The 17,110-nt window shown below is 40.6% G+C and overlaps 1 protein-coding gene across 8 annotated transcripts in view; it reads left to right on the plus strand.

The window, feature by feature from the left end:
* The window catches only part of Rabgap1 (RAB GTPase activating protein 1), a 126,901-nt gene that overhangs the window by 5,102 nt on the left and 104,689 nt on the right, over window positions 1–17,110 (plus strand). For 2 of the 8 annotated variants that reach the window (XM_013122007.3, XM_040735594.1), the window contains one exon: window positions 11,814–11,936. The exons of 1 other annotated variant lie outside the window; for it this stretch is intronic. The gene's annotated coding sequence lies outside the window, so the exon portion shown is untranslated. Of the gene's footprint in view, window positions 1–3,675; window positions 3,744–11,813; window positions 11,937–14,486; window positions 14,552–17,110 lie in introns of those variants that run through there. 5 more of the 8 variants (XM_013122008.2, XM_013122009.3, XM_040735593.1 and 2 more) reach the window with 5 other exon arrangements.

The following is a 17,110-nucleotide window of genomic DNA, read 5'->3' on the forward strand; positions in this document are numbered from 1 at the left end:
AAATCTTTTCTTAGAAGCCTAAAAAATTGTGAGGCTCAGGGTAGTGGTGGTGCACGCCTTTAATCCCAGCACTCTCGGAGGCAGAGTCAGGTGGATCTCTTTGAGTTCGAGAGCAGCGTGGTCTACAAGATCGAGTTCCAGAACAACCTCCAAAGCCACAGAGAAACCCTGTCTCAAAAAAACAACAGTAAAAAAATTGTGATGCATATAAAGAAGCAGAAATGTATGGTCCATTCAAAATAAAAAAATAAGTCCACAAATGTTTAACAAAAAAATATTATGGGGTATTGGTGTTGATCAAACCCAGAGACCCATGCGTTTTAGCCGCATCTGACAGAATTTTTGAGATTAGTCGAAAAATTGAAGTTATGAATGAAGTCAAGAAAAAAATATGTGAGCAAAATAAGAATATCATGAAAGAAAAAATCATGCAGAGAAGCCAAAATAAAATTCCCATGCTGAAAAGCACAACGATGAACATAAAATACTGATTGATAGGGTTGAGTGGATGACTTACTCAGTTGGTCAAGTGTTTGCTGTGTAAGCAGAAGAACCCAAGATTGATTCCTAGAACCCACAAAAATAAACCAGACCTTGAAGTCTCAGGGCTGGGGAGGTGGAGTCTGCTGGATGGCAGTGTATACTAATCAGGGAAGCCCAGGGTGCTGAGAGATCATGTCTCAAAAAAAAAATGTACAGTACCGAGTAACACTCATGTCTTTGATATCCTCTGGCCTCTACAGCACATGCTCACATGTCCTCAGGTGCGCACACGCGCATGCACACACACACACACACACACACACACACACACACACACACACACACTGGAGGACTTCCAAGGCAGATTTGAGCAAGTAAATAGGGAAGTTTGGATAGGGTTGTATTTTAAATACCCTAGTCTGTCTTCCTTGTGCTTAGCTTTCCTGATGTTATGCAGCCTCCAGACTCTTACCTCCAGTTTTGCCTGCTAGCATCATCATAGTTTTCTCTTGGGAACACCAAATATAGCTGGGCTGCATTGGCACACACCTTTAATCCCACCATTGCCTTTGATCTGAGCACTTGGGAGGCAGAGGCAGGTGGATCTCTGTGAGTTCCAGGACAGCCAGGGCTAAGATATGAAATATGATATTGTTACTATCCTCTCACAAATCCAAGGGCACCTTTGTGTCTATAGATTGAATTGCACTTTTCTTCTTTTAGCATTTAGAGATCTTACTATTCTGACTCTTGCCTACCAAAGTACTTTATTTCATAACAGCCCCAAATTCTACTCATATGATTTGAGTGCTTATGATTTGAGGTTTCAAAGCCACCTGCTGGTAAAAGTTAAGCATACTTAAACCCACAATTAATTTTCTGTGAATAAGTTATTACATGATACTGGTAGGCATTAAAATAGACTATGTAAAATCTGTTTTGGAGTTTTTTGTTTTGTTTTTGTTTTGAGACAGTGTTTCTCTGAATAGCTCTGGCTGTATTGGAACTCACTCTGTAGACCAGGCTGGCCTCTAACTCAGAGATCTCTCTGCCTCTGCCTCCTGAATGCTGAGATCAAAGGCATGCACCATCACTGCTCAACATAAAGTCTGTTTTTAAAAAGCACTCTAGTTACATGATGAAACTCCGTCTCAAAACACCCAACAGTAAAAAAATTCTGTAAGGGCTTAAGGATTTAACTTAGGTGGTAGAGTGCTTGCTTCCCCGGGCAAGAAACCCTGTTTGATGCCCAAATCACATACAACACAGAGTGTGTTAGTTTAGTGTATACATGTAACTAATAGGGTCAGAGGCCCAGGTCGTCATCTGCTTTATATTGAATTTGAGGCTAGGGAAACACTTGAGATACGGAGAGAGAGAAAAAAGGAGTCCAGGAGAGTCTATAAACAAGCATCCTTACTATTTCAGTGTCAACATCCCATACTATACACAGCAAGAAATACATAAACTAAATAATTTGCATTGTATCTAATATCAGGAAACAAGAAGTCTAACTTAATATCCTAAATGACATGTATTAGTCCATAATATTTGTCTCAAATCCATTGAACTTTCTGATACAGCTTCTCGTTTGCAAAAATATAGGGTTTAGAAGACAAACTCAATGATTCACTGTAGACTTCTTGAAGCAAACATTATTCAAATCCAGGAATTTTGGTACTTCAGTTTTTCAGATATCTGCAAAGAGCTGTTCATCTTCAGATTGCACATTAAAAAAACACCTAAAGGGCATAAATAGATGCAATTCATGATCTGATAAGTAGATGTAATAATCAGGAATAAGGTATGTAGTGTCAATTGAAAAAGGAGATTACTAACTGCTGTGTCATTCCAGTATTTGGGAGATGGAGGCAGGAGGACTAAGATTTTGAGGTAAGCTTGGGTTACATGAGGCCCTGTGTCAAAAAGGTATCAGATTACTAAACCAATCTTGTCAACTGAACTATTAGCATTGGTGGTGAAAATATAACATTCCTATTTTTTAATCTGTTTCTATTTTTTAAATTTTCTCCAAACATTATACTGATTATATAATAAAATATTATCTAAGAAAATTTAATATATACATGTGTTTTTACTATACTTACGAATCAAGGATTGTATGAAAGTTGGCTATCAAAATAGTGAGCATTTTGTTAGGAGTTCCCAAGATTATACTTTCTTCTTCATATTATTTGCATACTTTAAAATAGGTGTGCATGAGGAAAAAGGAAGCATCACCCTTGTCCCACTGGAGTGTAGGTGTTTTGTAAAGGACTAGATGCAAAGAGGAACTGTAGCAACAACACTTTTTTTTTTAATTACGGCTTTTCTGATTCATTAGGAAAAGAGTGTACTTAATCTGATAATGAGTTAGCGGCTTTACAGGTAGAAATTACTAAGTCTTGTGTAGTGGCAGTGCCTGGTCTGGTGACAAAGACCTGTAATCCCAGCTTCCTAGGAAATCAAGACTGGAGGACGAAAAATTCAAGGCTTGATTGCTTTACAAAGGCAGCCTAGGTTAACTCAATGAGACCCTGTCTCAAAATTAAAAGTCTGAGATTATAGCTGAGCGGTAAATGCCTGGTTCAATCCTCAGTAACAACAAAATATATTTTTTTTAACTTGCACACCTGTTTTGTTCTTGGCTACATTGTGTATTCATCCTGAACAGGAACGCTAAACTTTGTTTTATTGCTGTTGCTTTGTATTAAATTTGCAATACTTTTCAAATAAAATTCTCCGAGTCACGGTTTGAAACACCCTATTCGTCCCTAGTTTCTTTAGTCCTGAAACGAGCTAACTCTAGGGAATCTGATTTGTAGAACGGATTCTATCACATTATCTTCACAGGTGTGGAGAAAACTGGAATAAGAGACATGTTTTTATTAAGCCACCTATCACAATCCCTGGTTCTGCTAGGCTCAGAATGTGCTGGGGGAGTTGAGCCGGTTTTTAAGGGCTGCCTTGCAAACTTGGGACTTGCTCGCTGAAGGTGGACTTGGGACGCCTCAGGCCTCTGTTGTGTGTTGTGGAGGCTGAGCCCTACGCGCAGACGCAGAAACGCCGCAGGCTCCAAGCCCAGGTAGGGCTGCGGGGAAGGAAGCTCCGCCCCACGGGAGGACGCAGATCCTATGAGGTGGGGCGGGGGGCGGGCCGGAGGGCGGAAGGCGTCGCTTCACGTGAGCAGGGGGCGGGGCAGGGAGGTGGAGGCCCAGGCGGCGGAGCCTCCCGGATGGCGCTCGGCGGCTGCAGGTCGGGTACGGTCGCGGTTCCCCTCCTCTCACTCCGGTCTCCCGAACCCGGAGGCGGGGACACTTCCACCGCCCCGGATGGAGCCCGGCTGCCTCCTCCTCCCGCCGGGTGGGGTCGGGCCGGGGGTTGCGGGGGCTCCCTCGACGGACCGAGTTCTGAGGGGAGCGGAGATAGGGTGTGGGGAAGCAGACGCGGAGGGTAGATGGCGCATGCGCGGGCCTACCCTCCTGGAGCCCCTGCCCAAACCGGTTCCCCCTGTCTGGGTGGGTGTCTGTCTGCGTCTCCCAAGCCTGGCCACTGCTGCCCCATGCACGGTCTCTCCCCTCCCAGCAAAGCCAGTTTCTTGTTTACTTCTGTGTTTTGGTCATGGTCTTGTTTGGGGATTTGCTGGTGTCCGCCGCCTCAGTTTCTCCGGTTGCCCACTAGGTCGGTATGTGTGTGTGTGTGTGTGAGAGAGAGATTGAGGTTGGCTTGGGCCTCTGACCGGCTTCCCCGGCTGCGCCTAATTTGAAAGACTTGCTCTCAGTGATTCCGCTTTCTCTTACTGGTGTTTGCCCTCATACTCTCCACCTGCAATTAAGGTGTATTGGTATGGCACTCTTTCCGTCCACAAGAAACACTTGCCTGCTCCAGCGCCTTGTTGTGTCATGATTTTCAGCACCCTTCGGGGTTATCTGAATCAGCCAAAGGCTATCCCCAGCCTTCCAGGATTGCGCTGTTTATCCCCTGATAGTAGTCAGGACCATAGACCTTCCAAATAGCTACATTTGTAGTCTGCACCTGTTCTTGCAAGCATACCCATACCTGTGGTACCCGAAAGAGCTGCTCGTCTTGGAGGCATAGGTCCTAAGCAAACTGTTAAACTGACCATGCTCGCAGCACTCTTTTTAAAACCGTGCTCCAATTTCAATTTGATATTTGGGGGTTGGAGAATTCTGCGGGGTGTGGGTCTCCCTCCCCCACAGGAGAAAACTGTCAAGGACAGGGTTTCACAGTGTGTTTGATATTTTCATTTAGATCAACACCTATGTTTGCATTCTTTTGACTAGAAAGTATGTAAGTATATGGACTTCCATCTGCATTGTTTATTTAGACAGAGAAACAATGGAAGGTAGTGAAACTGTCAAACTGAAAAGTCATTTGGAAAAAAGCTTTGTTGCCAGGGAAGTGTGTAACTTTGTGGTTTTTCAAGATGGGATTACTCTGTGTACGCCTGGCTGTCGTGGGACTCGCGCCACCACCACCTAGCAAATGTATAACTTTTAAATGTAAGCTAAGGTCTTGTCTTAATTCATATCTATATATGTTGCTATAGAAAAGTTAACCAAAGCTTACTTAGGAAATGAAAATGAACAAAGGAGAGAATTCTTTCTGATCTTCCTTTATAGACCTAAATTTGAATTAAAATTTGAATGCATGATTGATTTGGATATACTTAATTTTAATTTATGTGTAATGCTCAGTGGTTGAAGTAGGAGGATGAGTTCAAGGCCCCGCCTGGGCTTTGTAGTAAGACTCTCAAAGAACCACGAACCCCCTCCTCCCAAAACAACTTACATCTATCTTTAATATAAAATATTAGGTGAGTTTCATGATGAGAGTTGCCTTATTGCTATGTTGTACATTTCCCAATTTTGTGTGTGTGTGTGTGTGTGTAAGTCTGAGTTAAAAAGCAAAGCAAAACAATGTTGGACAGGACAGTGTGCCTTGGTGGTAGATCTTGGAATTGCAGCACTCCCATGCACACTCAGAAACACAATTGAAAAAACTCTTCTGACACAAACTGGCCTTAATTATCTTTACAACTTTCAAGATTGTCAGATATTATTAGATTTCTTTCGCAAGTGAATGAATAAGTACAAGATTCAATATTTTCTTGTAACTAGAACTCTGTTTACCTTCAGGTCCCCGTGTAACCATGTATCTAAATCATTTTGGTACTTTGTATGTATTGCGTTTTTGTAACCAATTTTTCATAGATCTTAAGGAAAGGAAATTTAGAGATAAGGGACACCCATGTATATTCCTGAGAGGAAAATGCTGCTTCACCTAAGACTGTTGAGGGATCTTTTCATTTCTTTACTAACTGGTTACCTGGTGTTGTCCTCCATTTTCATCCTTTTATGGTGGTGTTAGTCTTTAAAAAACAAAAAAATCATGGCTGGGCATTGGTGGCGCATGCCTTTAATCCGAGCACTCTGGAGGCAGAGGCAGGCGGATCTCTTGAGTTTTTGAGGCCAGCCTGGTCTATAGAGCTATACAGAGAAACCCTGTCTTGAAAAACAAAACAAAACCAAACATGTAAGCAAAACAATATTGATGGGTATTAACACTTAGATTGCAGCCTCTCTCTGTTGTTGACTCTTAACAGCTTTGTTCCTTTTCATGTGCAAAGAATGACCAGATATGGAGCTGTGTAAGTTATGAAATGCTCCTTTATAGAGTTTGGCCTAGAAGTTTCCTTTCTCTTTCAAGTTGACCAGCACTCTGAAGACTCAGAGCAGAGTTTTGTAAGGCCCAAGTATCCCATCCCTTCTTTCAGTCGTTAAAAAGTAAGACCCTAACTCTGTCTTTTAAATTCATGACTGACACTAAATACTTGACAGTAAAATATGAAAGTAGATTTAATTGTTTGACTATGCTGCCAGATTTAGAGATTTGTACTTCCCCAAGAACCCAATGCATAAGAATTTCTGGTTAAAGTTCTGTCAGATCAGAACTTATATCATAAGGCACTAACTAGTCTTTGGGTTCTGTAAATCTTTGTGGCAATTTTTTTGCTTTGTTATTTATTTATTCATTTGTATGTTTATTTATCTATTCGTTTATTTATTTATTTATTTATGGTTATGGTAGCCTGGGCTAGTGATCCTTCTGTTGGCTGCTGGAAGTATGGAAATGCACCTCACTGGCAGCTTGTGTTGTACTTTTTATGGTATGTTAACTATGACTGTCTGTGGTAAATTTAACGTTGTTACTCAAATTTTAACAGTGATTTGTTTTTGAATCTTCTCTTTCCATTTTCCATTATCCATTTTGGCAATTACAACCCAGCGTGGACAGTCTGGATCTACTTCTAAGGGTTAGTCTTTCAGTCACTTAGAAGGGTTATTGAAGGGCACTTACAGGCCCGAGCATGGCGCACACTGCAGACAGGGTTTGCCCCTTCCCCTTTTTGTTCTTCCCATTGCTAAAAGCCATTATATTCCTAAAGCTAGCCCCCAAGTTCTATCCCTTGTGTGGCCATGACTCAGTCCTGAGACAAAACACCAAGGTCCAAAAATCAAAATTCATTATTTGGCTGACACGTCCTATCAGGACTTACCAGCTCATCCTAGCACAGACTCCCCCTTTCCCCTTAAAAACCCACTACAGCAATACACCTCCTCTTGCTCCCTGGCTCCTCTCGCTCTTGTTTTCTTCTCTTGCTCTTGTTTCCTTGCTTTTCTTGCTTGTTTGCTGCTGCTGCTGCTGCTGCTGCTGCCGCCTTTGCAGTCTTCTCCACCCCTGCCCCCCCTGAATAATATATCTCCTTTGTGATGAGAATTTGGTGTCTGGATATGTACTGTACCAATTCTTGGGGGGCTGACCTCCCTTTCATTTATGCAGACTGGGAATGTTGTTTTGAGATGGTATTATGTAGCTCTGGCTGTCCTAGAATCTAGTAGGTAGACCAGGCTGGCCTTGAACTCACAGATCCACCTGCCTCCCAAGTACTGGAGTTAAAGACCTGAGCCAATATATCCAACTTGACTAAGAATGTTTGAAGTATAGTAAGTGAATTCACATCTAAATTGGATTAAATGTTTTGTATGTGTAGAATATTGTTGGAAATAGCCAATGATTTTAATATTCTTGTAATGAGCATATCTATGCCTTTGAAGGTATCCTGATGAATGAATTGTTTCTGGCAATAGAGGGTAGGGATATGTCATAAATCTCTTGCTATGACATAGGATTTTCTGTGTCTAGACCTCTGATGACTTCCAGAAGAAAAAGTATTCCTTTGTTGTGATGAGTTACCTGTCACATTCTCTGTGTATTCAAATAAAAGCTGATTTTTTGGGGGGGAGAGTGGCACATTACTTTTAGTAAACACTCGGGAGGCAGAGGCAGGCAGATCCCTGTGAGTTCGAGGCTAGCCACACCTACACAGAGAACCCTGTCTCAAAACAAAACCAACTGATTTCTATTCGGCCTCAAAAAGCTAATACTGAACCAGTCCTATGTTTAAAATATTTTGAATTTGGCTTTAAGAAATGGTCTTTTTGCCAGGCGGTGGTGGCGCACACCTTTAATCCCAGCACTCGGGAGGCAGAGGCAGGCGGATTTCTGTGAGTTCGAGGCCGGGCTGGACCGATAGCCTCCAAAACAATACAGAGAAACCCTGTCTCGTAAAAACCAAAAAAAAAAAAAAAAAAAAAAAAGGTCTTTTCAGATAGATTTAAAACATCTATGGAATTTAAATATTTGTTAATTTTGTATCTTTTTGCACAAATGCCTATTACAGTGATTTAAGATGCTAATGAACCTTTTTTTTTTTTTTTTTTTTTTTTTTGGTTTTTTCGAGACAGGGTTTCCCTGTGGCTTTGGAGGCTGTCCTGGAACTCGCTCGGTAGACCAGGCTGGTCTCGAACTCACAGTGATCCGCCTGCCTCTGCCTCCCAAGTGCTGGGAGCTAATGAACCTTTTTACCATGTGCTTTGATATACTTCCTAATATCCCTCCATCCTTTTGTCAGTATGGACTGGACCTCTATGAAACAGTTTTGGTCTGTTCTCAGCATATTCTTCTGAAAAGCAAGCAAATTATAGAAAAGAAAAACCATTACATTTCTCCTAGGTTTTGGGCTTCTACTGAATGACTTGTTTGCTTGGCATTAAATTCACAGAGATTAAAGAGGTATGCATAATTAGATGTTTCATATCTCAAGTACAGAATGAACATTCTAAATGGAATAGGTTCATTTTTCTTAACTATGCTTGCGGAGGGATTATATTGACTAATTTCCTAAAAGGATGAAAAAATATTGTCGAAAGACCTTAAAATGCTTTAAAACGTTCATATTTTATATTTACACAAATGCTAATGTAAATTATATCATGCTTCTGAAATCTGTTCAGAAAAAAATGAAATAAATTTTTTAAAATGTGCTAGCAGGAGTCAGAAGAATAAAATGGCCTCAACAATAAGCAGTAGTAGTTTGTTAATGTTAAGCTAATTTTCCTGTGTTCCTGGTAGTTTCTATTCTGAAAGGGACTTTGAGATAACAATTTAAATATTTAGTTTTAGAGGTACTTCTTTGAAGTGGCACGAAGCCAGCGTACTTAGAGTTCTAGAGGGGAGAAAAAGTACTATGTCCTGAAATAGCCATAGGAGCATAGGAAGACCATTTCTAGCCTTTGTATTTTCAGTATCAGCAGCATTGCATCCAGCTAGTCAACACAGTTAAGAGAATTGTTTTATGTGCACTTCTCTTCCTACTCCTGGTACTTTTTGTTAGTAGTATCAAGGTATAGTCAAAGGAGTATTAACTTTGGGACCAGAAAGACATGGACATCCCAAAGTTTTAGACTTAATTTAATATATCATTGGCGATAAACCTAGTCACTAAATTTGAGACTTAGTTTCTTCATTGATTATAATGGAGCTGCTTACATCTAGCTCATGGATTGTTCTACTGCAAAGCCCCTGATGTCTTCTCCTCTCTTAGGTAATTCATAAAATAGTAAGGTTCAGTCCCCTCATTTTACATAACAGAAATTGTAACACTATCTATGGGTTTAAGGAGAAAAATTAAAAATGTAACTCTTATTTTTTTCCTTTTTTTTACATATTAGACTACATTGTTCGCCTTTAGATAAATAAGAAGGCTTGATTACTCACGAGAAAATGAAAAATAACTAAAAGCATTGACTTTCTGTAGGCATTTAACTATACTCCTTTTGTAAGGGCTGTGTTTACTTGCCTACCTGAGCACCAAGTGTGTGCCTGGTTTCTGTGGAGGCTAGAAAAGGGCATCACATCCTCTGGAACTGGAGTTACAAGTGGTGCTGGGACCAAAACCATGTCTGTAAAAATAGCAAGTGCTCTTAGTTGTTGAGCTTTCTCTTCTACCTTCTCTTCTACCCTTGTTTTTTGAGTTTTCAGGGTTTTAACCTGGATAATAAGGATAAACAACATATGTGATTTGTGATTCAATCTCTAAAAAAAAAAAGTTTTGCCTTCTACAACATTGATTAACTTTGATGACATTATTATACTAAATGAAAGAAACCATCTTGAAAAATACAGATGAGATATTCAAGAGTATAATAGTCATGGTGACAGAGGTGGAATGGTGACTGCAAGAGACTAGAGATGAGAGAAATCCTAGATGGTGGTGATGTCACAGAACCAGACACTTAAACATGCCCCGAGTAGAGGAGTAATGTCACATGTATTTAATTGTAAAGGGAGAAAGATTGCAATTTGTAGAACATTTAAAAGAAAACTTTGTCTCATGATTTGTTGAAGAGTGACTTTTAGATAAGCTGGCTTTTCTAATTTTTAACTGTGAGTAGACACAAGTTTTCTTTTGGTTTTGGTCTTTAAAGTTAAGCTGAAGCCGGGCGGTGGTGGCGCACGCCTTTAATCCCAGCATTCAGGAGGCAGAGGCAGGCAGATCTCTGTGAGTTCGAGGCCAGGCTGGACCGACAGCCTCCAAAACAATACAGAGAAACCCTGTCTCGTAAAACCAAAAAATAAATAAATAAATAAATAAATAAATAAAAATAAAGTTAAGCTGAAATTGATCAGAAGGCTTTCTTGAACATGATTCCATTACTTCACTAATACAACTCAAAGATGCAGCCCCAAGTTAAGAATCAGACTTTAAAACAAAGCCATGCCTCTTGTTAGTGGTGGAAAATAATCTGTATTTTTAAAAATGGGAAGGTTTTCCATTGAGTTCGTTAGATCTGTTCCATCCTTTTCAAGGGAATATGCTATGAGAAGTTCATGTGAAAACTAGTGCCAGGGGAAACAGTTTAAAGACTGACAGAAAGAAAAGAATCTAGCAGGCGTTGGTGGCAATGCCTTTAATTCAAGCACTCAGGTGGCAGGGGCAGGCGGATCTCTGTGAGTTTGAGGCCAGCCTGGTCTACAGAGTGAGTTCCAGGACAGCCTCCAAAACAATACAGAGAAACTCTGTCTTGAAATACCCAGAAGGAAGGAAGGGAGGGAGGGAGGGAGGGAGGGAGGGAGGGAGGGAGGGAGGGAGGAAGGAAGGAAGGACCCTAGACTAATCTATGCATTCCTTTGTGACTCTGTCTGTTTAATTTTGGTGCTGGGGACCAAACCAGAGTCTCACGCATGCCAAGTATGTGCCCTGCCGCTGAGCCTACTGTAGACCCTAATTGTTTTTGTGGGAGTTATGCACATGTGTGTGTGGAAGCTGGTGGTCCACATTGGCTGGTTGGTCGCCATTGCTTTCTGCATTCATGTTTTGAGATAGATTCTTTGGCTGAACTTGAAGCTCATCAGTGAGCTTCAGTGTTCTGCCCACACCACACCCCATTGCTGGCTTTTTTCTCTGAAATGGGTACCAAGGATCTGAATTCAGGTCCTCTTGTTTACCATAGCAATAATGAATGTTGCTGCTGACCTGTCTCATTTTACTTTAAAATGTACAAACCCTGTGAAAACTGGCCTGCTATAACTAATCTTTGAGTCATGTTTTGTTACTTCCTGTTGGGTTCTAGTTTCTGAACTGAAGAGTCATCTTAACCAGAGTTGAATTTTCGAAGGACACAGCACAGACAACAGGCAAAGAGTGGAGATAGGGATACCAAAGAGTGAGATACAACTCAGAAAAGAACAGGAAAACTTAGGTGCCTAGGTTATCATCAAGCTTTATAATTTTCTCTGAACTAAAGCAAGTTACCCAACCTGTCTTAGCTTTTGTTTGTCATAGAAAGTTAATATTCATCTTCCAGGGTTAGTGTTGTACTGCAATAATGTGTTTAAGTCTTTCTGGCTCCACATTGGGCCTAAAATTGGCACTCACTAATTAATACATAATACTTTCTTTTTAGATTTAGCAAGATGTTGTAAGCATCCTTCTTAAGATTCCATTTGCTTACTTACTGAGCAACACAGAAAAATGGTGGGGAGTAGAAAGGAAGCGATGAGTGTGTTTGTTCCAAAGGAAATCCAAGGTATGTTTTGAGACTCAGTGTTGTTTAACTGTCTTGTTGGCCATGACATTTGGGGTTTTGATAGATTCAGAGATGTTCAAGGGTAGTAGCTGGGGTAGTTGACATATTCCTGTAATTCTGGTACCCTGGAGGCTGAGGCAAGGGTCAATTTTAAGGCTAAATGGGGTAGTGCAGTGAGATTTTTGTCTCAGAAGAATGTACTTTTTTGCGTTTTTCCTGTTTGTTTTCTGTAGCTGTATTTCCATATATATATATATGTATATATGTACATATATGTATATATCTACTTACTTTGTGCATGTATAGGGGGAGGTCAGAGGACTAGTTGTAGGGTCTGTTGTCCCCTGTCAACATGTAGGTCCTGAGACAGCAAACCCAAGTACTCTGGTTTGGAAACAAGTCCCTTTATCCATTTGAGCCATCCCACCAGCCTTCATGCTTTCATTCAGTAATTAGCAGAGATTTTGAGGAAGGTAGTGAAGGATTAGTTATAGGATCATATGTAATATTTAGAAATTCTGTAACTAGGGAATGAATTACCAGAGAGAATCTAGAGCAGCAGTTCTCAACCTGTGGGTTGTCAAACGACCCTTTCACAGGGGTCACCTGAAAACACAGGTTTAACATTAAGATTCAGAACAACAGCAAAATTACAGTTATGAAGTAGTAACGCAAGTAATTTGATGATTGGGGGTCACCACAACATAAGGAACTGTATTAGAGGGTCGCAACATCAGGAGAACCACTGGGCTAGAGAGGGAAGCTTTTTGAAGAAGGATAGATGAAGGCTATCCATACTGTTAAAATTGATTAGAGTAAGAAAAAGGATTGTCTGTGTTATGTGGCCCATGCCTTTAATCCCAGCACTTGGAAGGCAGAAGCAGGCAGATCTCTGAGAGTTTGAGGCCAGCGTGGTCTACAGAGTGAGCTCCGGGTCAGCCAATATTACACAGAGAAACATTGTATTGAAAAACCAAAAAAAGAAAATGAAAAATCAGTTTTCCTTTTTTGTTTCTCTTGGATCAGTGGTTAACTAGGATATGGAAAAACCAGGAGGAATATAGTTGCATGAGATATGCAGGTTGAATAAGTTTGTTTGAAATGACCATAGGGTGTTATAGTAGAACCCTGCCAGGCAATAACCCCTGTGACAAATACCAAGCGTTGTACTGCAATACAAATACTACTGTAGGCGGACTTTTCTGTCCCCACAGTCTGCTCTATCCCAATAGCCAGTTCCCAAATAACCACACAGAGACTTATTAATTATAAATGCTCTGACCATAGCTTAGTTACTTACTAGCTCTTAGAACTTAAATTCACCCATATTTCTTATCTATGCTATACGATGTGGCAGTACCTTTTTTCGGCCTAGTATGATCATCTCCTTCCTCTGCATCTGGCTGGCACTTAACATTTCTTCTCCCAGCATTCTCTCAGTCTAGCTCTCCTACCTAACATCTTCCTATCTAGCTATTGGCCAATAGGCTCTTCATTAAGCCAATTAGAATAATGCATATTCACAGTGTACAAAAGGATTATACCACGGCATATACTACTTGGCAAGGGCAAACAGCATGTCTTGTTTCTTACTATAACACTGTCCTCGTAGGTGCTTGGTGTAGATCAGACACTTGGTAGTGAATAGAAAAGAAATAAAACATATCACAAATGTTTATCTTGAACTCAGAAATGATGGTGCTAGGGCACTACTGGTGTGCAATAGAAAGGTGTAAAGATGTTACCTCATGAGATAGCCAAGGGAAATAGAGAAAGGGTAGAATGTCTAGTATAGGCAGAAAGAAAGCAGCCTACATGAGAGAATGGTAAGGAGGTAGGAAGGAAATCAAAGGTGATAGTTTCAGAAAGAGGAAATGGTCATTTTTATTTTCTTTGTGTTTTGATATTTTGCATTATGTGTAATTCTTTTTTTTTTGAAAGAGTTATTGTAATTGGTATATAGTTGTTTTCCCTGCATGTATGTCTATGCAACATGTGAGTGCTTAGTGCCATGGAGGACAGAAGAGGGCATCATGTTCCCTGGAACTGGAGATGCAGGTGGTGGTTGGCTGCCATGTGAGTGCTCGGGACTGAACCCTATTCTTTTTATGTATTTAAATTAAAATCAATCTTATTTTACATACCAATCCCAGTTCCCTCTCTCTCCTGCCCTCCCTGAACCCCATTCTTATGCAAGAACAGAAAGTGTCCTTAACCCCTGAGCCATCTTTCCTGCCTCCGTGGATAGTTTTGTTTTGTCTTTTTGTAGGTTGGTGTTTTGTTTTGTTTTCCAAGACAGGGTTTCTCTATGTGGACTTGGCTGTCCTGGAACTCACTTTGTAGACCAGGCTGGCCTCAAACTAACTAGAGATGCACCTGCCTCTGCCTCCAGAGTATTGGGATTAAAGGTGTGTGCCACCATGCCTGGCTATAACTAAGTTCACTGTTAACTGATTAATTTTAGTAATAGAACCAATACAAATATTTAATAGTATTTTATCCAAAAAATATCAAAAGATCTCTTATTGTGAGTACTAATATCCATTTCAGTACACATTAATGGAGTCTAGAAGAGATCAAGAATGAATATGCACCTTTCATTCAGTGTGACTCAGGTACATTTAAAAAAATCATTTGTTTGTGGAGGGAGTATGCAGTGGGGGGGTAGTTCTGTACATACATGTATGTGTACTTGCATGCATGCATGCCACAATGCATGTAGAAGAGGACAACTCCTGGAAATTTGTGTTTTCCTCCACTATGTGGATTCAGAGAGTAGAACTCAAGAACTCAGGTAACCAGGCTAGGTAGCAAATGCCTTTACGCACAGAGCCATCTTATTGAGGTGTGGTTTTTCCCCCACTGTGGTCTTTGTAGAAGTGCAGAGTTGAGCATAAAATTGTCATTTAATGTCACAAAAAGATTCTTCCTACTTCAGCCTCTGAAATCTGGAATTACATAGATTCTACCTGTCTTCTTCCTTCAGTCTTTCCTTCCGTCCTTCCTTCCTCCCTCCCTTCCTCTTTTGGAAGAGTCTTATCATGACTGGCAGAATTTGAACTCCTAATAACCTTTCCTCAGCCTTCTAAGTGCTAGGATAACCGGCATGTGCCACCACACCTTGCCTATCTTCAGTGGTTCTTCTATGTGTCAGTAGGATAAAAGTAATGAAAGGTTAGTGAAAAATGTAACACCAGCCTTGCGGTGGTGGTGCACACCTTTAGTCTCAGCACTTGGGAGACAGAGGCAGGTGGATCTTTGTGAGTTTGAAGCCGACAGCCTGATGTACAGAGTTCTAGGACAGCCAGGGCTACATAGAGAAACCCTGTATCTAATAAACATAAACAAAAGAAAGGAAAACATAGCTGGGCGTTGGTGACACACGCCTTTAATCCCAGCACTCGGGAGGCAGAGGCAGGCGGATCTCTGTGAGTTCGAGGCCAGCCTGGTCTACAGAGCTAGTTCCAGGACAGCCTCCAAAGCCGCAGAAAAACCCTGTCTTGAAAAACAAAAAACAAAAACAAAAAAAAAAAAAAAAAAAAAGAAAGGAAAACATGACACCATTGGATGTGGACAAACGCAGATGGCTACATAAGTGAAGGAAATCTTTCACTTAAGGTGACTTCATTTTTATTTATTTTCTCTTGGGCTGTTTTGGTACTGCCATATGTAGAAAAGGAAACATCCCAGAGTTCTGCTCTTGGTACTGTTTGAAGCTCATCACTTTTGTGAAAGCAGGGGACAAACTTGTAGTATCTACCAAACACCAATGATTTCATGTGTTTATTACTTAAAGATGGGAGAGCTGAGGCTATGTTCCAGTTCATAATGTGCCTGTGTGGCATGCCTGCAGCCAGAAATTTTATCCCAAACATTACAGTGGCACCCACCTGTAATCCTAGAAGGGTCAGAAGTTCAGAATTAAGTCTATGCTACAAAGTAAATGAGAGGGCATCCTAGGCAGCATCGGACTCTGGTGTTGTCCCCCTACTCCCACCTCAAAAGTACGGATTTATTTAGATAATAAATTACAATATGCAATTAGGAAATCTATATATTATTGCTTCAGTAATGTGCTTCATAAATTGGATTGCTTAAATTAGCTAATATGTCATTTTGTTTTAATTTGAAAAGCTTTGGGCTAGGGAGATGGCTCAAAAGTTAGGAGCACTGGCTGCTCTTCAGGGGTCCTGAGTTTAATTCCCAGCAACTACATGAAGGCTCAGAACCATCTGTAATGAGATCTGGTGCCCTCTTCTGGCCTGCAGGCAGAACACTGTATACATAATAAATAAATAAATCTTTTATTTTTTTTAAAGCCTTAATATTTGACTGCATGTAGCATTCTGTATGTATTAAGTCTTTCATATGTGTATATCTATGTAAAGCCGTTGGTCATTTTGTGGTATCTATGAGATAGAGATTGTATCATTTTTGTCTTATAGAAACTGTATAACTAGGCTGAACAATAAAAGAATAGTATTGCCAGTGTACATAGTATAAATTGTGTAGGGTGAGGTTTGGTTTTTTTTTTTCTTGTTTGTTTTTGGTGCTGGAGGATTAAACTTTGCACCTCTCACACGCTATGCCCACTAAGCTGTAACCCCAACCCTAGGTCTAGTATTCTAATTTGGGTCTTTCCTAACTTCAAATTGCATGCTTCACTGTCACAAATAAGAACAGCATTCAAGAGGTGACAGGTTTGAGGCAAACCTGGGTTATGTAATAAGACCTGTTTGCCTCCTACATCTCCCCAGATACTATTTAAATGATAGTGCCTTCACTGGATACCCTTGCTCTGGTGTTTATCCTGCTTGTTTAATAAACATTTGAATATCTACTGTGTGCCAGACTAGGGCCTAAGACAACAGCCATTAATGGAAGAAATGCAGAAAGGAGTAATTAACTTACATAATACTTAAAAGAAAAGAATGACTGGTACTAAGTGGTGAGGAGGTGCAGTGGACACTTGTAGAAATGGATGAAGATCATCAGCTGCTTTCACCAGAAGAAGCTAGTAATTTCTGTGATGCCCCTGCATGGTGGAGACTGGAGAGGAGTCTTACTGTACACCTTATTCCTCCTAAGTGATTCTGTTAGTTTCTGTTTTAAAAAAAAATCAAACAAGTGTGTTTTCCAATTACCTCCTTAAAGTAGCAGGTGGGGCTTCCCCA

Source organism: Mesocricetus auratus, unplaced genomic scaffold (genome assembly GCF_017639785.1).
Source record: "Mesocricetus auratus isolate SY011 unplaced genomic scaffold, BCM_Maur_2.0 Super-Scaffold_100047, whole genome shotgun sequence".
Classification (NCBI taxonomy): Eukaryota; Metazoa; Chordata; class Mammalia; order Rodentia; family Cricetidae; genus Mesocricetus; species Mesocricetus auratus.